Source organism: Calliphora vicina, chromosome 3 (genome assembly GCF_958450345.1).
Source record: "Calliphora vicina chromosome 3, idCalVici1.1, whole genome shotgun sequence".
NCBI classification, from domain to species: Eukaryota; Metazoa; Arthropoda; class Insecta; order Diptera; family Calliphoridae; genus Calliphora; species Calliphora vicina.
This window is the reverse complement of record NC_088782.1, coordinates 105,603,171-105,628,250: the sequence shown is the minus strand read 5'-3', so window position 1 is coordinate 105,628,250 and position 25,080 is coordinate 105,603,171. Positions and strand designations below refer to the sequence as shown.

General features: G+C 29.7%; 1 protein-coding gene across 1 annotated transcript in view; it reads right to left on the bottom strand.

Annotated features, from left to right (window-relative positions):
* Positions 1-25,080, bottom strand: part of LOC135955227 (uncharacterized) — a 518,015-nt gene that overhangs the window by 405,738 nt on the left and 87,197 nt on the right. The gene's annotated exons all lie outside the window — the stretch shown is intronic.

Below are 25,080 nucleotides of genomic sequence, written 5' to 3'. Positions count from 1 at the left end.
TGAAGAAAAATATAAAATTTGAATTAATGTAAAATTTTAAAGGTTAAAGATATCATAACAAAATTTGGAAACAATATAGAACCGAATGCCTTTAAATCAATGGCATTTTAAGATTTGACATTTTTTATTTTCAAATACCGAAATTCCTAAAACGGGGAAAATGAGTTCCAAAAACTGAGTTTTTTTTAAAAAAGTGCCTACTGTGACGTTATTTATAGTGTGATAGTAAAAAATTGTTTTATGTAATTAAATAATATATATTGTTATACAAATATTGAGCTTTATCTGGGATAGATGCTTTGTGTTTCTAGAATTTTTTACTCAAACTTAATTTTTTTTTAAAAAAATTTGGTCAAGTTTGGATAGTTCTGGTGGGGACTAGGTCCGCTCAAGAGAGACAAGTTTTACTTTACACGCTTTTACATTAAGTTGTCTTTTCGTACCATTTATACATTTTATATAGTGGTGAAGAAAATTTTTTTCTACAAATTTTGGGAAAAACTTAAAAAATACGTCCCTTTTAACAAGTTCCAACTTTGGATGCGTGTAACTTTAAATAATGACGAGATAACTGTCAGCAAGTTTTTTTATTTTGTTTAGAATTTTATCGCCAATACAGATAATTTTTAAAAATAAATCTCGTCCCTCCGATGGCCCGCCATATATAAAAACCATAAAAAGATTGTGCAAAATTAAAAAATATAATTCAGTAAACCTTAATATATCTTCCTACACATGTAAGGATATTTTATGTAGATCTTCTCAAGGACTATTTATATTTAAAACTTCAGCTCATTGGAATCATAAATGGATTTTTGGAGATTTTTTTTTAAAAATTGTTAATTATTAACCCTAGAAAGTTGAACAACTGTTAATAATCTCAAAAACGTCTCAGATCCAACCGTGAGAAATTTCGTAACAATGTATCTAATAGCTCGCGAGATACCGAATTATTTAAAACGAGTAAGAGAGCTATAATCGGCTGTGGCGAATCTTATATACCCTTCACCAAATTATACCTCAAAATACAAATTTTAAAAATATTTATAGGTAAACAAAATTTATTTTTTTCCCAAAGTTGTTTTGTTCATTTTTTGAAAAAAAAAATTTTGAATTATTTTGAAATTTTTGAAATTTTTTAAAAAAAATTTGGGTTTTTAAAATTTTTTTTTTTTGGAGAAAAAAAATTTGATTACAAAATTTTTTTTCCGATTTTGACCCATTGTAGGTCCAACTTACTATGGTCTTATATAAGTCGCACAGTGGGGGATCTGAAAAAAAAGTGGAAATAAATCTGTAACTTCTAAACGAATTACCAGATTTTAATAAAATTTCCCGTGGCTATAGAGGAGGTGTTGATAAGTTTAAGTTTTTCCCGTAGTCTAATTCATGGATTTCAAATCAACAACAAACTGAAAATTTATAGATTCTTGCCGTTTTGTAATATATTTTAGTGCACTGCATAACCGGCGACTGCATTACCAAACATCGGAGAAAACTACAAGATAAGGCTAATTACTGCGAGTTATGTATTTGAAAGCCATTAATTATGCTACGGGAAAAGAAAAGATATACATATTATATATCAACATGTAGGAAATTATGTCCTCTTTTCAAAAATATACACAATTTTTAAGAATTAAAAAAATTATAGAAGACTTTTTTCAAAAATATGGGAATAAAATATTATAGCTAATTTTTTTTGGAAAATTTTAATTTTTAAAATGAAATAAAAGTTTTGTTTATGAATCGTTTTTAATGAAATTTTACACTTATATAGATACTTTCGATCCAAATCCAAAAGTGAAAAAGATATTTGTGAATTGTTAATGACAATCCCACAATTCTCAAAAAAATTTCCAAAAATCCCAAAATTGGGATTTTTTAGATTTTTTGATTTATTGAAGGCACCAAGCTCGGGGCTATGAAATCCCTTTGCACAATATTGAAGAACATATTGGGACATACAAAACAGGTCTTAATTTTTTGAAAGCAGCTATGCGATTTGAGAAAATGTTGTCTAAATTTGAAATTTATATAAAAATAGGTCTATTTCGGAAGGCTCTGGACCACGTAATAAAACGAACTTTCATATTATTTTGCTTTTGGAATATTTCCCGAAATGTTGTCTTTCAGAAAAATATAAATACACTATTTATCTTTTTCTTATTTTCTGTATAATTTAAAATTAATGTAAATACTTTTTTAGAAAAAAAATGGCGAAAAAACGACTTTTTTATTTTTTTTAAGTTTGAATGCACATAACTTTTGACTCAGTAGATGTTTTTAAACAATTCTTTCATAATATTATTAATACATGTCTTTTTAATTCAAAAAATTATATTTCAAGAAAATCGGGAAAGAATTGGATCGTTATTAGCAAAAAACCAGACCAAGGTAGGTAAATAAAATAAAATTTTACTTTTCAAATGCGTATAACTCGTAAACTATAAGAGATAATATATGGCTAGTCGATTCCATATATATATAAATCTTTCAAATCGGATTGCAAACAAAAATTTGGCATCATTTTTAATTTTTGATATACCCGAGGTGCCCCAATTTGGGGCATTTTGGCTCGGCCCCCCCTTGGTGTTATTAGTCCAAATTCAAAACTTAAACTTATCAACACCTCCTCTATAGCCGCGGGAAATTTTATTAAAAGCGGGCAATTCATTTAGAAGTTACAGATTTATTTCCACTTTGTCGTTGCAAAGGTCTTTGAAATATCTATGATATCCATATTGTCTATATTAATGACTTAGTAATCCAGATATAGGTCAAAAATCGAGGTTGTCCTGGTTTTTTCCATATCTAAGCTATTTGTGGACCGATTTTGCTGATTTTAAATAGGAAAATTCTCGAAAGCATGTGTGACAGAATTATTGAAGCTTTGGATCCCGAAGATATCTGGGATGTTCAGAAAATTGATTTCAACAGACAGACGTATATGGATTAATCGACTCCGCTATCTATAAGGATCCAGAATATATATACTTTATAGGGTCGTAAAGGTAAAGGGTATAAAAAAAATTCATTTAATTTATTTGAATTTTTGATTTAAAATGTCAACTTATGCTAACAATAACCCAAAAAGTACGAAAAACCACGATCCATAACAAAAACAACAACAAAACAAAGAGGAATACGTAAGAGCTGTTAGTACAAGCAATAATGAGAAGCGCATAGTAGGTAATCGTTAACATTAAAAAAGCTAAAATAGGATTTTTCAAGAGGAGTGATGTGCGCAGTAGTATTTTAATATGTAATAAACAATAAAATATGACATATTATATAGCACTGGAAAGGTAAGGAGGTCTAGTTTTCGAAAATGTTAACAAATACAAAACTTTCTGTAACTATAACTTAGATGTATGGTATTTAAAATTTGGAGCAGTAATTTACATACAATTTATACCTCAATCTCGAAAGAAAAGTAAAGCAAACGTAAGTTTGTCAATTAAAATCTGTTGGAATCGGATTACGTTTTTATGAAAAAATAAAAAAAGTTGTTGGCCTCAAATATTAAGACAATGAGAAATTAAAATATAACAAACATTAAATGAATAGTTTGTCTTATCGAACAGTAATTTTACTAAAATTGGAAACAGTGTCTTCAAACCCAAAACTAGGTAAACATGTCAACAGGGAGTTTTGTCTATATCAGTGAATACCCATATGTATGTCTGTATGTTTGCCAGTCTATCGTTACCCATTTTCTTTCTATTTATATAAACTGCAAACATTCACTTTTTCCCTACATGTTTCCATAGATTCCCCTCATTGATACTGCTGTTGTAATAAACTCGTATAAAATAAAATCGAAAAGAAAAAAACAAATAATTTTATATTGTATTTTTTTTATACATAAAAGCCTTCAGAGTTTGATTATTTTGTTGGCAGGTTTGGCACTTGTACGTTATCATCATCACCAATATTTGATGTTTGATTTCCGTTTTTTATTATTTTTATTTTTTTTTTGGTTGTGTATTGGGCTTCTCAATAAATCAAAACAATTTATTTTTTGTTATATTTTCTTTTTTTAAATTTGTTGTGTTTTTTTTCTAACAATTTTAACGATTTTTTTTTATCGATAGGCTAACAATTGAGTGTTGGGAATTATAAATAAAATTAAAAAAAACAACATATAAATAATATAGAAAATAAAAACACTGTAATAGACCTTAGAACTGAAATTTAACTGAGGGCGTTGAGAGTAATGGAAATTTGTTATTATTGTAATTATCGTAAAATATTAATTTGTTTTAATTTTTTATGTTTTGCAACCTTTATTTTGTGTAAAGAGAGTGTAAATATTTGTGTTTTATTAAAAAAAATGTATTTATTTATAAGGAAACGTGTGCATTTCTTAACAATTATGATTAACAAAGGTTTTGTTAGAATAATAGAACAGAAACATTCCTCTTAAAAAATAAATTCCTTTGAAGTATGGAAGCAAGGGGTATACGACAATTAATTCGATGTTAGGGAATATAAGGAAATGGCTTAAAACAGTTGGTTAAATAAATTACAAAAGCGATATTACAAATAACTGGATGAGTCAAAGTCAGAGATGGAAAAATTAATAGGATCATACTCTTTTTGTTACTATTTAATATTCAAAAGTACCAAAGTACTCGTACTCCTGCAGCTCATTTGATACTTTCAATCAATGTTCTGTATTTTATGTAAAAATATAAATTTGCTCGATATAAGCAGGACCGTTCATGTCGCATTAATCATGTTTTAATTTTCGCATTAATCATGTTTAAAATTTCAACAGAGCATGGCTGGATGACCGGACTTCTCATACGATCTCTCACGCTTCGGGTTATCGTAATGGAACCATTTATGAAATTGAATTTGGGAATTCTTTAAATTTAGTTTTCCTGCTCTGTTTTAACACTTGGATAAACACATTGCAATTACTAACAATTACAAATATAATATACAATTTAATACAACTTACTTAAATATTTACTTAGGGCGTTTTCTTCTTATAATGTTAGGAAATTTACCTGTAAAGAAAATAAAAATAAGTTTTAGTGGATGATCTAATATATTATCAATGAGATATAGAAAAACATTCCAGCTAAACTTGGCAATGACTTGCAAATTACTGAATAACATACTCTTCAGTACATTACTAAGAAGTGGTTAAATAATGATATTTTTGTTATCTGTTATATTACTGTTTGTTTTATAGTTATTTTCACAAACCCTAGGAGTGCCCATGTTTTGCTCTTTTTGGATTTTCGATGCTCCCAAGGTCTAATATTATTCTTCGTCAACAATAGAAATATTCATCTAAGACCCAACTAAGTATATACAGTGTACGTTTTCCGATTTTAATAAAACTTTCAGACCATATTTAAAATTACCAGGACAATAATTTCATGAATAGTTTTTACGCCAACATATGGACAAAAAATTAGTTTTTCTTGAAAATCGCTAAAATTTAAATCGCAGGTACGGAAAAACTGTAAGAGGTATTGACATAATTTTTTCATATTTTTATTCCCTATTATAATCTCAATAAATCCCAATGAAATGATCAAAAAATTCTGAAATTTGTTTAACAAAATTTTTAAAAATTTGAAGATTCGAAACAGCCTTCTGCAGCCGTTAAAAAAATATTCTGCGAATAAGTTAATGGTATCGTACGAAGACAAAAACTAATACACAAGTAAATATGGATATATTTTAAATAACAATTAGCTTTTATTTTAATTTTTCTCGAAATATGTTAATTTTTCTTCCTAAATTTCTTGTTCAAGTGGCCTGAGACACGTTAATGGTCTGGCGAATTTGTAATAACTTTAAAATTTTTTAATCAAATTTTGTCATTTATATCTCATTACAATGATAATTACGCACACATTTCGATTCTTTTGCATTCAATTGCAAAAGTATTTATTTAATAGAAACATCTTTCCAAATCCTGAAAATTTATGCATTTTTTCCGAATTGTGGCGATAATACAGTTTTTGGGTCATTTTGAACCAAAGGAAAATTTTTTAATGTAATATTCATTAATATAAATAAATCTATACATTTCTAGGAAACAATGCAGCAAGTTAACGAGTTTCACCTATTTATTCCATATAAATAGAAAAATTTTGCATATATCTGAATTTTGACATCGATGCGCGTCCAGAAATCGTTGTCCGATTTGGCTCAAATTTTCAGCATTTAACTTTTAGGCCTAGTGTCACAATATTCCACCCGGCAATCTTCAAAATTTAAAAAAAAAATGTTTTTCCATACAACTGATTGTCACTCTAATACACATATTATTGATCCTGTCTGTCCGTCTGTGTAAAACACTCTTACTTCCAAAATACACAAACAAACTAAGTAAACTTTAAAAAAAAATTTAGTTATTGTCCTAAGAAGTTTGGTATTAAAAATCAGCAAAATCGGTACAGTTGAACCAAAGTTATGAACCATAATGTGAGACAACCTAAAAAAAACAAGTAAGAGTGCTATATTCGGCTATGCCGAATCTTATATACCCTTCACCTTTGTTGTGGATGCATTATTATTTTTTATAATTAGTATATATGTATGTACATTGCCCACTTTCAGCGTACAGCATCCTAAATTTATCAAGAACACAAAAAACAACAACAACGCCAAACGAAACAAAACACCAAAAGAAAAAACAAAATACGCAAGGCAATGAAACCAACACACATCCAAACATACGTTTAATTGTATAAAAAACAACCACAACGCCAAAAGAAACAAAACACAAAAAAAAAACCCAAAGCATGCACACCCAAACATACGATTTGTTGTTTTTTTGTCAAAAAAAACCAACACACAACCAAACTAAACTTTAGTTGTATAAAAAACAACAACAACGCCAAAAGAAACAAAACACAAAAAAAAACCAAATACACAAAGCTTGCACATCCATGCATACGTTTTGTTGTTTTTTTGTCAAAGCATGCAATACATTGTGTTTTTTGATGAAATTTTCAGAGGTTGTCTCGGATTTTTGCTCATATCTCCGTTATTTATGGACGGATTTTGCTGATTTTAAATAGCAAAATTCTCGAAAGTATGTCTGACAGAATTGTTGAAGATTTGGATCCCGGAGATATCTGGGGCCTTCAGAAAATTGATTTCAACAGACAGACAGACAGACGGACAGACAGACAGACAGACAGACAGACAGACAGACAGACAGACAGACGGACATGGCTTAATCGACTCCGCTATCTATAAGGATCCAGAATATATATACTTTATAGGGTCGGAAATGAAAAATGTAGAAATTACAAACGGAATGACAAACTTATATATACCCTTCTCACGAAGCTGAAGGGTATAAAAATTGATAATTTTCATATATTTATACCCTATACCAATAGTGGGAGAGTATAATGCGTTTGTGCAGATGTTTGTAACGCTCAAAAATATTAGCCTAACACCCACCTTAAAGTATACCGATTGACTTAGAATCACTTTCTGAGTCGATTAAACGATGTCCGTCCGTCTGGTCGGCTGGCTGGCTGGTTGTCTGTCCATATAAACTTTGTGCGCAAATTACTAGTCGCAATTTTGCAGATATTTCGATAAAATTTGGTACATATAGTTTTTTCGGCCCATGGACCAAGCCTATTGAAACTGGCTGAAATCAGTCCATTATTTTACCTAGCCCCCATACAAATGTCCTCTCAAAATTGGACTTTATCGGTTATAAATGTTTAATTTATGTAATTATCTCCACAAATTTCGCACCAAATAAGTTTTATATATACGAAATTCATGTCACCAAATTTTGTTACGATCGGTCTATAATTAGTCACAGCTCCCATATAGACCCGCTTCTGAAAATCACTTTAACGTGCATAAATCGCTTAAAAATGTTGGTATACACACAAAATTCAATATATTTAACTTTAATATAGACATAAATCACACGACTTAATTTTATGGTGATCGGTCCATAATTGGTCATAGCTCCCATATAAGGCCCACTTCCGAAAATCACTTTAACATGCATAAATCTCTTAAAAATATTGGTATACACACAAAATTCAACATAAATAACTTCCATATAGACTTAAATTACTCGACCTAATTTCATGGTGATCGGTCCATAATTGATCATAGCTCCCATATAAGGCCCACTTCCGAAAATCAGTCACGAATATAAATTATTGATGTTTTAAAAGAAAAATGTTTTTGCACATTTACTTAGAGTAGGGTATTATATGGTCGGGCTTGACGGACCATACTTTCGTACTTGTTTTTATAACATAACGCGTTATTTTTATGATAAAAGGACTAACACTGTTGAAAATTAGAGGAAGCGGTCCATCATTTTTCCAAGCTCCAATTCAAACTTCTTTCCGATATAGGGTGCTAAAGACCATAAATGCCTACAGAATTGCAGTATCCATACAGAATTCAGCAAAAATATGTTTCGTGATAATATAAATCACAAGACAAAAATTTTTAGTGGATCGGTCCATGTTTGACCATAGCCCCCATATAAAGTTCACTTCCGAAAATTGCTCAAATACACGTACATATCGTATAAATATCGCTATTCTATGAAGATCGACTCATAATTATTTATTGCTTTCATATAAGGACCTGTTCCGAAAACCACATTAACCTGCATAAATATCTAAAAAAATATCAATATCAAACTAAAATTTTACACAGATCCGTAAATTATATTTTAAAACAAGTAAGAAAGTATGGTCGGTCAAGCCCGACCATATAATACCTTACACTAAGTAAAAGAACAAAAAAAAATTTTCTTTTAAAATTTCAATAATTTATATTTTTGAGTGATTTTCGGAAGTGGGCCTTATATGGGGGCTATGACCAATTATGGACCGATCACCATGAAATTAGGTCGTGTGATTTATGTGTATATTAAAGTTAACTATGTTGAATTTTGTGTGTTTACCGACATTTTTAAGCGATTTATGCACGTTAAAGTGATTTTCGGAAGCTGGTCTATATGGGAGCTATGACTAATTATGGACCGATCGTAACAAAATTTGGTGACATGAATTTTGTGTATATAAAACTTATTTGGAGCGGAATTTGTGGAGATACATATATAAATTAAACATTTATGACCGATAAAGTCCAATTTCGGGAGGACATTTGTATGGGGGCTAGGTGAAATAATGGACCGATTTCAGCCAGTTTCAATAGGCTTGGTCCTTGAGCCGAAAAAATAATATGTACTAAATTTCATCGAAATATCTTCAAAATTGCGACCTGTACTCTGCGCACAAAGTTTACATGGACAGCCAGCCAACCAGACGGACGGACATCGTTTAATCGACTCAGAAAGTGATTCTAAGTCGATCGGTATACTTTAAGGTTAGACAAATATTTTTGGGCGTTACAAACATCTGCACAAACGCATAATACCCTCCCCACTATGGTGGTGTAGGGTATAATCATACCTACTACAGAATTTTGTGATTATCGGTCCAAACAAACATTTCCGTTCATCACTTTAATACAAAAACTTCCCATTCGCTTCGGTTTAAAGTTTTAGTATAAATAGCTGATGCACATGTTTGCGTTTGATTTCAATAATAAAATTTTTGTCATTACTGCGCATGTCTGAGCAAAAAAGATTTTTTATTTCAACATTAACTGTTTTGAAATTTTGTGTTGGTACAAAAAATTCCCACACGCTTCGGTTTAAAGTTTTACTATAAATAGCTGATGCACAAGCGTAATATTTCTGCAAACAGATACACAAAATTGCGTTTCTTTTACATAATAGAATTTTAGTCATTACTGCGCATGCCTAAGCAAAAAAGAATTTAAATCGGCATCAACTGTTTTGTATTTGCTTAAGTACTGCTTTGTCAACGTAGAAGTCGACTATTTTTTGGACATGCGCATTAGAGTGACAGCCGATTTTTTTTTTAGATTTCAAAGAGTGCCGGGTGGAATATTGTGACACTAGGCCTAAATGTTAAGTGCTGAAAATTTGAGCCAAATCGGGCAACGATTTCTGGACGCGCATCGAGGTCAAAGTTCAGATATATGCAAAATTTTACTGTTAATATGGAATAAATAGGTGAAACTCGTTAACTTTCTGCATTGTTTTCTAGAAATATGTAGATTTATTTATATTAATGAATATTACATTAAAAAAAAATTTTGGAAATTAACCCTGATCTCCTTTGGTTCAAAACGACCCAAAAACTGTATTATCGCCAAAATTAGAGAAAAATGCAAATTTTTCAGTTTTTGAAAAAATTTTGCTACTAAATAAATACTTTTGCAATTGAATGCAAAAGAATCGAAATATGTACGTAATTATCGTTGTAATGAGATATAAATGACAAAATTTGATTAAAAAATTTTAAAGTTATTACAAATTCGCCAGACCATTAACGTGTTTCAGGCCACTTGAACAAACAATTTAGGAAAAAAATTATGATATTTCGAGAAAAATTAAAATAAAAGCTCATTTTTACTTAAAATATGTCCATATTTACTTGTATATGAGTTTTTGTCTTCGTAGGATACCGTTAACCTATTCGCAGGTATGGCCAAAAAAAATAATTTTTTTTAATGGATGTTTCAAAACTCCATTTTCAAATTTTTAAAAATTTTGTTAAACAAATTTCAGATTTTTTCGATCATCACATTGGGGTTTATTGAGATCAAAATAGGGAATAAAAATATGAAAAAATTATGTCAATACCTCTTACAGGTTTTCCGTACCTGCGATTTAAATTTTGCGATTTTCAAGAAAAACTAATTATTTGTCCATATTTAGGCGAATGAGTCCAATTTCCTTACTGTTATAAATTTTAAGTAAAACTTATTCATAGTATTATAATCCTGGTAATTTTAAATATGGTCTAAGAGTTTTACTAAAATCGGAAAACGATAACCTTTAAATCGTGAAGGTCAAAGGTCATATTTTTCAATATTTGGAATTTCTAATGAAAAGATTGCGAAATGTTATATATTTTTGGGCCGATTTTATTGCAACTTAAGGAAAATATAACATAAAGTCCAGAATTTAAAATAACAGCACAAAAATGGAAATTAACCCTTAGCAGCACTTGGGGTCCAACTTACCCTCAACTTTTAAAATCACGAAAAACACAACCATTTTGACCCCAAGTCCTCTTAAAGGTTAAAATCCATTTTTTCACTGTTGTTGTAAATGCTAGACCCCAATATATATTTTCCTCAAATTTCATGAAAATCGGCACAAAAATATATAACATTTCGCTATCTTTTCATTAGAAATTCCAAATATTGAAAAATTAGACCTTTGACCTTCACGATTCAAAGGTTATCGTTTTCCGATTTTAGTAAAACTTTCAGAACATATTTAAAATTACAAGGACTATAATATTATGAATAGGTTTTACTTAAAATTTATAACAGTAAGGAAATTGGACTCATTCGCCTAAATATCGACAAAAAATTAGTTTTTCTTGAAAAACGCAAAATTTAAATCGCAGGTACGGAAAAACTGTAAGAGGTATTGACATAATTTTTTCATATTTTTATTCCCTATTTTGATCTCAATAAACCCCAATGTGATGATCGAAAAAGTCTGAAATTTGTTTAACAAAATTTTTAAAAATTTGAAAATGGAGTTTTGAAATAGCCGTTAAAAAAATTATTTTTTTTGGCCATACCTGCGAATAGGTTAACGGTATCCTACGAAGACAAAAACTCATATACAAGTAAATATGGATATATTTTAAGTAAAAATGAGCTCTTATTTTAATTTTTCTCGAAATATCTTAATTTTGTTCCTAAATTTTTTGTTCAAGTGGCCTGAAACACGTTAATGGTCTGGCGAATTTGTAATAACTTTAAAATTTTTTAATAAAATTTTGTCATTTATATCTCATTACAACGATAATTACGTACATATTTCGATTCTTTTGCATTCAATTGCAAAAGTATTTATTTAGTAGCAAAATTTTTTCAAAAACTGAAAAATTTGCATTTTTCTCTAATTTTGGCGATAATACAGTTTTTGGGTCATTTTGAACCAAAGGAGATACAGGGTTAATTTCCAAAAAAATTTTTTTAATGTAATATTCATTAATATAAATAAATCCACATATTTCTAGAAAACAATGCAGAAAGTTAACGAGTTTCACCTATTTATTCCATATTAACAGTAAAATGTTTTATATATCTGAACTTTGACCTCGATGCGCGTCCAGAAATCGTTGCCCGATTTGGCTCAAATTTTCAGCACTTAACATTTAGGCCTAGTGTCACAATATTCAACCCGGCACTCTTCAAAATTTTAACAAAAATTTTTTTCCATACAACTGATTGTCACTCTAATGCGCATTCATTGTTAAGGTTTATTGAAAATTTCGTTTACAGCTTTAATATAAATACAAGCTGTACGCAAATAGCAATATTTATATTGGTTTGGTGCACCAACCTGTCAACATCAGAGTGGGGCATAATCAAGATTTTTTGGAAATAAATCTGGCATTTCTAAACGGCTGGTCCGGTTGTTATAAAATTTAACGTGTGACTCAAATTAGGGTACTTTCGACATGTAAAATATATAAACACGTGCAATTTTTTTTGTTTCCCATCCGATATTTTTGGAAAGCACTTGGCTAGGTCTGGAAAAATATGCCTGCCTGAGCTATTTATCTCTTACAATTTCTAATTTATAGGCATTTCAAAATTTAAATTTTAAAATTTTGCCATACCTTGATCCGGTTTTTTAAAAATATAGGGCGTACTTTTGGACCGAAGGTACTAAAATATCTTTTGTTAGTTAGACAATTAATTACCAATAAGATACAAAAGATTTCAGAGCAATATCGATTATGGATTCAAAAATAAACGATTTTCAATTTAAGTATTCAAAAAATAGCAGATTTTTGCTGTTTTTTTGGGGAAAAGGTGGCTTGACTCTTTTTTTATTAAAAAAAAACTTTCTTAAAGAATATATAGCAATTTTATGTTTTTCTGTAAGGTATCTTTACGGACAACACGTGTCCTATTTTACGAATAATGTGACCTATATTTTTTTATCAAAATAAATTGATACATATTTTAGTTTTAGAAACTCAATAAATATGTAATATGTAATAAAGTCTTTATTTAAGTATTAACGCAACCCAATGAAATTTTCAAAGTTTTTAAATTTGTCATTATAAATAATAAAGTGTAAAAAAACTTGTCAAAGGGAATCCCACAATTCCAAAAAATTGGAGCTAAAATCCCAAAAATTAAATTTTTTACAATTTTGTCCACATTTCCTTCGGGGCTGGGAAAATACTTCGGGAGTAAATAGGGAAAACATCAAGGTTTCAAAAGCTGCTTTTCGTTTTCTGATCCCAGCTTTGGGATTTTAGAACATGTGGTCCAAATTGCAAATTTTGATAAAAAAAAATAGGTCACATTCGAAGGGAGAGTCGAAAAATAGGACACGTTTTTTATACCAAAATCTTCTTGTTAAAAAAAGTTTTTTTTTAATTAAAACAAGTAAGAGTACTATATTCGGCACTGCCGAATCTTAAATACCCTCCACCTTAATATGATGGTATAACAACTGAAATAATATAATTGTTAGTTTACGCAGAAGATATTTTATTTCAAGCATTGTATCTAATTCAGCAATTTATAATAGAAATTCCTATTAGAAGAATTTATATACTTAATAATTAGTTAATACGTTTGGAACATTTTTCCTTTTTAACCTCAAGTGAAGAAACAGAGTATAAACAAGTAAGAGTGCTATATTCGGCTATGCCGAATCTTATATACCCTTCACCTTTGTTGTGGATGCATTATTATTTTTTATAATTATTATATATGTATGTACATTGCCCACTTTCAGCGTACAGCATCCTAAATTTATCAAGAACACAAAAAACAACAACAACGCCAAACGAAACAAAACACCAAAAGAAAAAACAAAATACGCAAGGCAATGAAACCAACACACATCCAAACATACGTTTAATTGTATAAAAAACAACCACAACGCCAAAAGAAACAAAACACAAAAAAAAAACCCAAAGCATGCACACCCAAACATACGATTTGTTGTTTTTTTGTCAAAAAAAACCAACACACAACCAAACTAAACTTTAGTTGTATAAAAAACAACAACAACGCCAAAAGAAACAAAACACAAAAAAAAACCAAATACACAAAGCTTGCACATCCATGCATACGTTTTGTTGTTTTTTTGTCAAAGCATGCAATACATTGTGTTTTTTGATGAAATTTTCAGAGGTTGTCTCGGATTTTTGCTCATATCTCCGTTATTTATGGACGGATTTTGCTGATTTTAAATAGCAAAATTCTCGAAAGTATGTCTGACAGAATTGTTGAAGATTTGGATCCCGGAGATATCTGGGGCCTTCAGAAAATTGATTTCAACAGACAGACAGACAGACGGACAGACAGACAGACAGACAGACAGACAGACAGACGGACATGGCTTAATCGACTCCGCTATCTATAAGGATCCAGAATATATATACTTTATAGGGTCGGAAATGAAAAATGTAGAAATTACAAACGGAATGACAAACTTATATATACCCTTCTCACGAAGCTGAAGGGTATAAAAAGGGTATACAAATATATTTAGACAAATTTCAAAATATTGGGTTGTAGGACTTACATGGGGCTATGATCTATTATGATATGATTGTCATAAAATATTTTAACGTAATTTTTATGTATTTATACGGGAGCTGTGGCCAATTATGGACCGATAATCACTAAATTCAGTAGTATGATTTTTGAATACAATATACTGATCTGTGTACTATTTTGGTTCAATATATGGAAGCTATGACCTATTATGGTCCTAAGTATTTAAGGGCTATTTTTGTAGAATTTCATATAAACAACGCTATTAACAAGAGTGGACCTTATATGGGAGCTATGGTTCACTACAGATTATTTTGGATATTTGTGCAGGTTAATGTATTTTCCGGAGGTGGTTCTTATATTGAGGCTATCATTTTGATATCGAATTTCAACCAGATAACTATATTTGTAAGAGATTTATGAGGATTTTAGTGATTTTCGGGAGTGGTCTTATGCTTATTTTAGTGATTTTCGGAGGTGGAGGTGGAGGGTATACAAAGAGTTAAGTCACCTTTTCGCCCAAAAAACAGCAAAAAATTATTATTTTTTTAAGGATCCATAATAGATATTGCTCTGAAATCTTTTGTATGTTATTCGTAATTTATTTGTCTAACTAACAAAGGCCAATCTGAGCGCTTTCCAAAAATATAAAAATCTTTGAAATCGGACAACTATCGGGAAACAAAAAATTGCACATGTTTTAAAATTTTACATGTCCAAGGTACCCTAATTTGAACCACCATAGCGCCGCCCCTGGAGCATTTGTAGGTCTCATTTGAATAACCTTAACTAGAACACTCCTTGGCTAGGCCCACATCAAAATTTATCCCGATCGGACCAGCCGTTTAGAAATGCCAAATTTATTTCCAAAAAAATCGTATTCTGTCCTGTGCGATACATGACGCTCTCTATGTGATACGCTTCACTTTGGAATAGAGTATCCGAAATTGGCTTGATTCATTCTTGGTCTGAAAAGATGAGCAGTTATTTTGTCTCGGAATTAGGGTTTTTAATTTTTCGACCTTTTTTTATTCCCGGGAATCGGTAAAATTTGTATCTACATTCCCGGGTACCCGGCTATTCCCGAAATATAAAACTATGAATTATTAGCAAAGTTTCATATAAAAACTTAGTGTTATAATCATTATATATAGAGCTTCGTATTAATTAATTAAATTTGAGCTTAATTCACTAAAAACATAATCCGTAATTAAAAAATGTCAGCCTTTCATTTCATAAATCCATTCCCAATATCTAATTCTTTAGCTTCCTTCAAAAGCTTCATTTAAATTGAATTAATTTTGAAGTTAATTAATAACAGAAATTTATTCAAACATTGAATGATTAATTTTTGTTGATTCAAATCTACTACAAATTGAGTTACAATGGTTTTTCTTCATTCAGTTTTCTTTAGTTTTTAATAATTTTCAAAATGAATTGAAAAAAAAATGTCAAAGGAATGAATTCAATACATTTAACTGAATAGTTAAGAGATAAAATTTATGTTTATCTCGAAAATTTCCAAATAATTGGTTTCAAAGGTGAATTTTTATAATACAACATCTGCAAAACACACTCATTATAAAGCTATCATTGTTACCAAGGACTATTGTTGTGTTTCCTTTCCAAGACCAAAATCAATTCTATAACTGAAAATACCAAATGGTGTGCCGCCATCAAAAGTAGGGGCCTTTGTTCTACTATTGTTTTCTGGAATAATTCGCACCGTTCAATCTTGGCATTGAAGATTATTCAACTTTATTTCTAGATCGTGCAGCTCTCCATATGCTTTTTTAAATGTTCATTCGAAAACCCCCAAATAAATAATAATAATAAGCGGTCTATTATTGCAGAGATATAAACGAAAAATTGTAGAAAAAAAACTTTTCATTTTTTTAAAAAAAAAATCGAGTCCTAACTTGTTTTCTTTGTAGTTTCGTCAGTTTTTAATTCCCGGGAATCCCGACTAAAAATCCCGGGAATCGGGTAGTGAAAAGTTGGCAAAATACCCGGGAATAGGTTATAGCTGACAATACTTTGAATAAATTTATATTGAACAAATGTTTCAAAATAAAAGCTAAAAATTTTAATAAATCCCTCATTTTTAAGACATACACCCAATATATGCTTATGGAAATCATGCTCATGGTCATGATATATGTATGTTATTCTCAGATTTTGATAACCATATTCCTAGCACAATATGGTGAAGTATATATTACTACAATCATATATGTATGATTGCTACAATCATGTGAATGATAACATAAACTTATTATGATTACCGCAATCATACAAATAGTTTCAGTGACTATAATATTGTTAAAAAACTTGTAAAAAAGTTGTATTGTTGATGGTACTTTATTATTTCTCTGCGTGTACAAAAATAGACATGTTAGTGTTGCTTTTTTAGAAAAAAATGTGGCCTATAATTTTTTATTTAAAAACATTTGATTAATCTATTTTATTGTTAAAGTATAATTAAACGTAATTACAATTATGTTCAATCACTTCATATGTTAATGTTTAAATAATGTTTTTCATTTGTTAAGTCATACATACAATATGTTAAATTTATGTGTATAAAAGGGTCGCCTTATAAATCATTTTTTTACAATATTTTGTATATTTGACTTTGTAGTTAATTTATTTACTAGTTTGAATGAAAATATAAGTATTTTTGTTTAATTTCAGTTTGGATTTCATTTATATATAAGTTTGCTGGTGGTCAACAATTCATAATTAAGATCTAAAATAAAAACCTTTCGATCTTTATTAGTCTCCTCCCTGTTACCGCTTCCCTCTTAACTGTTCTTTTAATTTTTGATTAAAACCCCGCAATTACAGTACTTGTTTATTAAAGCTCACGGTAACACCAAAAGAAGTTTAAAATAATTTATTTTTTTTTTATGTTGGCCACTTAATTAAACCGACATGTCTTTGTTGTCATATTTTTTTTTTTTTTTCTTTAAGGAATTAACAAAATGTTCATTAATCATTATGTTTTGAGGGGGTACAAGAAACCTTATGTTACTACCATAATGAATGAGTTTGTGGTTTAATTGAACTTCTTGTATTTTATTTTGTTATTTATGTAACCTTTTTTAATTTAATTGTAAATAGTTTTTATGCCATTCCAATGTGAAATTTCAAAAAAAAAACACTAAAAGGTAACGAGTCCATTAACCCTAGAAGTGAGGTTGAGAGAACTGTGGAAGGGGGAGGGGGAATCCTAGATTTAAGATAATAATCTCATATGATGAAGGAAACGCGCAGCCTATAAAAAACAATATTATGCGCATGCGTTAATGAGATTTGTAAACTCCTGCATGAGATTGTTAAACTGTTCTGCTTTTAATTTCTATAGGTCAAAAAAGAGCCAAATTGACCCCTAAAGAGAGGAGATAAAGGGTTAACATCTTCCACAAAAATAATCCCCATCAAATTCCACAATATAACTCTGATAATAAGAATTCTCTCAAACATTAACTTACAACATTTTTTTCATATAATATAATGCTCCCTTCCATAAAAAAAAATTAAAACTTTGACGTACTGTAAAAAAAGATTCTCTACCTGTCGTAGAGAATTTCACTTTTATTTCGAACAAACAGTTCTTAAGTAACTGTTAATTTGGATTCGGTATTAGATTGAGCATTGGAAAAAGCACTTCTTCAGCAATCATATGTAAAATGGTGTTTTTGAATCTCGATTATTTTGAGGTGAACATATCTTCATCATGTTTTTATTACTTTAAACAAAAATCAAATACTTTCTCACTTCAATGCATGCAATATGTTGTCGCTAAGAGCCAATAAACTAAAGATTTTCAATTTGTTAACTAATTGCATTCAATAAAAGCATATAATTATGACATTGGACATTTAGTTTATACCATTTACTGTAATTTTGTCATTTATTAATTGCTTTTGGTCTTATCTTGACTAGCATTAATAAATAATAACTAAATGGTTATAATATAAAATGCAGACAATTGAAAAGTGTTAATAATACTGTTCTTATCAATTACTATTATTATAAACAAAAATATTGTTTATTTGTTTAGAAACAAATTTTAAAATCTGCTTTAAAAATATTTCCAGATTTTCAATAGAAATTCAACAAAATTGGTTTTATTTAAATAGAAAATACTGTGTTTTTCTTAAGATTGTCGTTTTTATTGAATTATTAAGTACTTAGTAGGGTATTCATTCGACTAATTATTCGAACAATTTAAAAATTGCCATTTTCGAATAACGAATAATTCGGACAATTTTATGTAGAATAATCGAATAAAACGAATAAATGTTCATACATATTTAAATTTATTAAATTGCTTAAAATTTTCATAATTTCAAATTTAAATAAGTAATAATGACTCACAAAAATTGTATTGTTTCTGAAATTCGGCAAATAACTAAAGACAAAAGCACTTTCAATCAATGTAGATGGGAGTTCCAATAGTTACAATTCTAAAAACAAATCTTTCAAAATGTTTAACTTGAACAAATGAAAATAGAAGGTACGGAATAAAATATTTGTTATTTAGCTGGCGAAATATTAGAAGAATCGCAATTAATAATCAAAATTTTAATTTAGATTATAGTGGAGTTGAATGTGATGGAGAATGTAATTTTGAAACGGTCGTCGAAAGTGATATTGAGGATGACATTTATAATGATTACATTGAAATAGATGAAGGCCATGATCTTAAAATAAAGTGTTGCAAAATATCAAATTTAAAAAAAAACATTTCATAGAATCGCAATGAAAACTACAAATAAAATGTATATATTTAATCCTTAACTTTAATATATCCTGCAGACAAGCCAAATGGCTTCGCGGGATTAGTTCTAAGAATTAAAATGTATATTAAATTTAAAATATATAAATTGATTGAAAAAAAAATTTAATAAATCGAATGATAAACACAAATATTTCAAACTAACGTTTTGATGCAAGAAAAGCTTGGAGTTCGTCTTATATATGATTTTGAACATCGTTGAACATCTTTGTCTAACATGATAATAAACTTTTTGCATATTTGTAAATGCGTCCATCATGCACTGCCTCGTTAGCCACGTTCACTGACAATGTTATCAAACTTTGGACAGATTCCCTTTATTGTTTAATTCCTTAAGACCACTTTATTAAGCAAAGATTCGGCAACGTTGCTTAACTTGATGTATAATACAATTTGTTGTAAATAATTTAGAAATAGTGAATAATTAATTTACTTAAGAATTAGTTACTCAATTTAAACCCCGAATTAATGAACGACATAAAAAAGTTCTTAAAACGTTTATATTGTATTTGAATTCAGGATCATGTCCAAGTAGCTCCAATTTTCAATTTAAAGCATAGCTCCAAAACAGAAACTGAAGGGTTTGCTAGTCAATTGTTTTGTAGATTGTTCGGGAGTTAATCCGATCTGAATATTTCTGTTGAAAATTTAATGATGGACTTTGTTTTCGAATGTTTTTTAACATTATCAATACTTGATTGTTAACTTTAACGTTATTTTTTGTTTTTCTTTAACAACAAAATATTAAAAAACCGACATCAAAACTTCATTCTTTACTTTTTTAAAAAAATTAAATTATTCGAATAATTCGATTAATTTAAAACGTGTGTTCAAATTATTCGAACAAGTTAAAATCTCTTATTCGAATTATTCGTTTTATTCGAACAAGAGAAAAATCGAATAATTCGAATATCCTAGTATAGATATATAAGGGGCATTTCACGTCAAGTGAACCAACTTTTGAAATCGATGTCTTCCGATCGCGATGAAAATTAAAAAATGGACCCATTTTTTAATTTTTTTTTTTTGCTCAGAAGAAAGCTTATGTGTTTTCATTTAACATCCTTTTTGTCGCTTAGTGGGATGCGAGTGGGATATCTATAAAAAAAATGTTTTGTAACTCAAGACATACAATTTTTACTTTTTTTTTGAAAAATCAAAAACCTTTTTGACTTTTTTTTCAAAAATGGACTCTTTTTTTATTAATTTTTTTTTCTCAAAAGAAAGCTTAGGTCTTTTCCTTTAAAACCTTTTTGGTCGCTTAGTGGGATGCGAGTGGGATATCTATCAAAATAAATGTTTTGTAACTCAAGACAAATGTTTTTAAATTGATTTTTTTCATATTTGTGTGTAAGTGTTTCTAAAACCTTAAAAATAAAAACCACAACAACTGACCGATAATAGCCACTGGAGGGGTGCAATATGAGGCCGACCGCTATTAATTTTCCACCCCCAAAATTTCTCTGAGTTTTGTATCTTGCGGCTTTTTTAGTCAATCCTAGAGGTAGTTTTCAGCGCACGTGATTTTCATTGTTAAAATATCAGGTGCCCCAGAAACAAATTTTTGGAATCAAGTGGAAATATTTTATGGCCCTTCTCCGAAGTACCAGTTTATTTATTATTTTATGACATTTGACTTTAAGAAGTGGGTGGAGAGGTAGAAGTTGACAGGGAGGTTATTTATATGGTGGTTTATTTTTATTATTATTTGTAATATTTGGTTAAACTATGTACTTTAGTATGTAAGCCCTTCTTGACCCTAATAAAAGATTTTAGACTCATTCATTAAAACGTACTACCTATATGATCTTAAAAAACTATTTATTGTCATTCTGAAGACATACGGAAATCAGTTTTTTAGAAACAGCGTTAAAGTTAAGACGTGTGTTATTTACATAAATACTTACAAAATTCAAAATGTCAACGACTTCTAAAAAGGCTAAGGTTGAAAATGAAATTTATGGAAAATACAAACGGAATGACAAACTTATAAGTTTGTCATTCCGTTTGTATTTTCCACAATATAATTTTCCGTCCCTAAAAAGTATATATATTCTGGATCTTTATAGATAGCGGAGTCGATTAAGCCATATCCGTCTGTATGGCTGTTGTTGAAATCAACTTTCCGAAGCCCCCGAATAACTTACATACACGATTCATACATCAATATATCCGCTATAGGCCCGGTTTTATATAATAGTAATCAGCCCACAAATGGCTGAGATATAAAGTATACCGATCGACTTAGAATCACTTTCTGAGTCGATTATCCGATGTCCGTCCGTCCGTCCGTCTGGTTGGCTGTCCATGTAAACCTTGTGCGCAGAGTACAGGTCCCATTTTTGAATATATTTCGATCAAATTTGGTACATATTATTTTTTCGCCAAGGACCAAGCCTATTCAAACTGGCTGAAATCGGTCCATTATTTCACCTAGCCCCCATACAAATGTCCTTCCGAAATTGGACTTTATCGGTCATAAATGTTTCATTTATATATGTATCTCCACAAATTCCGCTCCAAATAAGTTTTATATATGGGGGATTTGACGTCAAGTGAACCAACTTTTAAAATCGATGTCTTTCGATCCCACTAAAATACCATTTTGCAAAAAAATTGTATAACTTGATTTACAAAACATTTATTTTGCTATATATCCCACTCGCATCCCACTAAGCAACCAAATAGGTCTTAAAGGAATAGACCCAAGCTTTGTTTTGAGCAAAAAAAAATTTTAAAAAGGGCCCATTTTTTTAAAAAAAAACTAGATTTTGCAAAAAAAGTAAAAACAAGTAAGAGTACAATATTCGGCCGTGCCGAATCTTAAATACCCTCCACCTAAATATGATGGTATAAAAACTGAAATAATATAACAATTGTTAGAAAGACTAGTTTACGCAGAAGATATTTTACAAAAAATTTTATCTAATTCAGCAATTTTTAACTGAAATTCCTATTAGAACGTATGAAATTTAATAATTTATATACTTAATAATCAGCTAATACGTTTGGTTCAACATTTTTCCCTTTTAACATCAAGTGAAGAAACAGAGTATAAAAAAGGGTATACGAATATATTTAGACAAATTTCAAAATATTTGGTTGTGGGACTTATATGGGAACTATGACCAATTATGATTTGATTGTCATAAAATATTTTAACGTGATTTTTATGGACTTATATGGGTGCTGTGGCCAATTATGTACCGATATTCACAAAATGCAGTATTATGATTTTTGAATACAAATTACTGATCTGTGTACTATTTTGGTTCAATATATGAAGCTATGACCTATTATAGTCCTAAGTATTTGAGGGCTATTTTTGTAGAATTTCATATAAACAACGCTATTAACAAAAGTGGACCTTATATAGGAGCTATGCCGAATTATGGACGAAAATTTAAAAAATCTTGTAGCTCGATTCTTGGATACAAATTACTGATCGGTGTAAAGTTTTGGTTCAGTACAGATTTTTTTGAATATTTGTGCAGGTTAATGTGTTTTCCTGAAGTAGTTCTTATATGGAGGCTATGACCAATACTGGGCCTACCATCATAAAATTTGGTACATCGATTTTTGTATATATTGAATAAATTTGTTTCGAATTTCAACCTGATAACTATATTTGTAACAAATTTATGAGGATTTTAGTGATTTTCGGAGTGGAGTGGACCTTATATTGGAGCTATGATATGTTTTAAATATTTTTTAATGTTAACATCTTTTTCGGAAATGGGCCTTATAGGGGAGCTATGACCAATTATCGGCCAATCTGCATACAATTTAGTACAGTGATTTCTATGTACATGAGTATTATTTTTGTCGAATTTTAGCATGATAAAGATATTTATAAGAGATTTATGAGTACATAACTGATTTTCGGAAGTGGACCTTATATGGGAGCTATGGTCAAATATGGACCGATATTCACAAAATCCTGTAGTATGATTTCTAAGTACAAATTATGGATCTATGTAAAATTTTGTTTTGATATTGATATTTTTTAGATATTTATGTAGGTTATTGTGTTTTTCGGAAGTGGTCCTTATATGGGAGCTATAACCAATTATCGGCCGATCTTCATAGAATTAGGTACAGCGATTTTGGTATATATGGGGACTATTTATGACGAATTTTAACTTAATAGCGATATTTAAAAGACATTTATGCTTATTTAAGTGATTTTCGGAAATGAACTTTATATGGGGGTTACGGTCAAATATGGGCCGATCCACAAAAAATTTGGGTTTGTAATTTTTTTAAGCACGAAATTTATTTCTCCTGAATTTTGTGTGGATACTGCAATTTTGTAGGCATTTACAGACCTAATAACCATATTTCGGGAAGAAATTTGTATGGGGGCTAGGAGAAATCATGGACCGATTCTTATAATTTTCGCCAGAGTTAGTCCCTTTAACATAAAAATAACGTGTGTGCAATTTTATGGTATTATCTGCAATATATTTGCACAAATAAGGAAAACTATGTTAAAATTATCAAGTTTTTTTTTAGGTTGTCTCACATTTTGGTTCATAACTCTGGTTCCACTGAACCGATTTTGCTGATTTTCAATACCAAACTGCTTAGGAGAACAATAAACATTTTTTTTGTAAGTCTACCAATTTTGTTTGCCTATTTTGGACGTGAGCGTGTTTTACACAGACAGACAGACGGACAGACGGACAGACCGACAGACAGACGGACAGACGGACAGACAGACGGACATGGCTTAATCGACTTAGAATTTCATAAGGATCAATAATATATATACTTTTTGGGTCTCAGATGAATATTTCTCAATGTTACACACGGAATGACAAACTTATATATACCCTCATTCACCACTTATGGTGGTGGAGGGTATAAAAATTGCATATTTTGAGTTACAAAAATATATGAGCTTTCTGTTGAGCAAAAAAAAATTAAAAAGAGGGCCCATTTCGAAAAAAAAGTCAACAAAGTTTTTGATTTTGCAAAAAAAAATCAAAAATTGCATGTTTTGAGCTACAAAATATTTTTTTGATAGATATAGAACTCGCATCCCTCTAAGCGACCAGATAGGTTCTCAAGGAAAATATCTAAACTTTATTTTAAGGAAAAAAAAGCGCACATTTTGAAAAAAAAGTCAAAAAAGTTTTTGATTAAAAATATTAAAATTTTTTTATTTTTTGGGACACTATTTGGGACACATTTTCCAAAGAACAATAGGTAATAAGTTACATGGATGAGAAAAATCACATGTTTGGCCAAAATGTCAAATTGTGAACCCCTCTAACTCCGAGAGTTCTTGACCGATCGAACTAACCTTGGTGCAAATTTCATCCCGATCGGAAGACATCGATTTCAAAAGTTGGTTCACTTGACATGAAATGCTCCATTATACCCTTCTCACGAAGGTAAAGGGTATAAAAACAAGGAAAATCGCGATTTTTGACCTATTATTTATCTCTATCTGAATAACTAAGTCATTAATATAGACAATATGGATATCTTATGACAGATATTTCAAAGACCTTTGCAACGCCATAGTAATTCGGACCTGCAATGGGTCAAAATCGGGAAAAAAAATTTAACCCTTTTTTTTAACAAAAAAAACTTTTATCGTAAAATTATTTTCTTTAATAAAAATTTAAAAAAAAAATTAAAAAAAAATTTTTTTT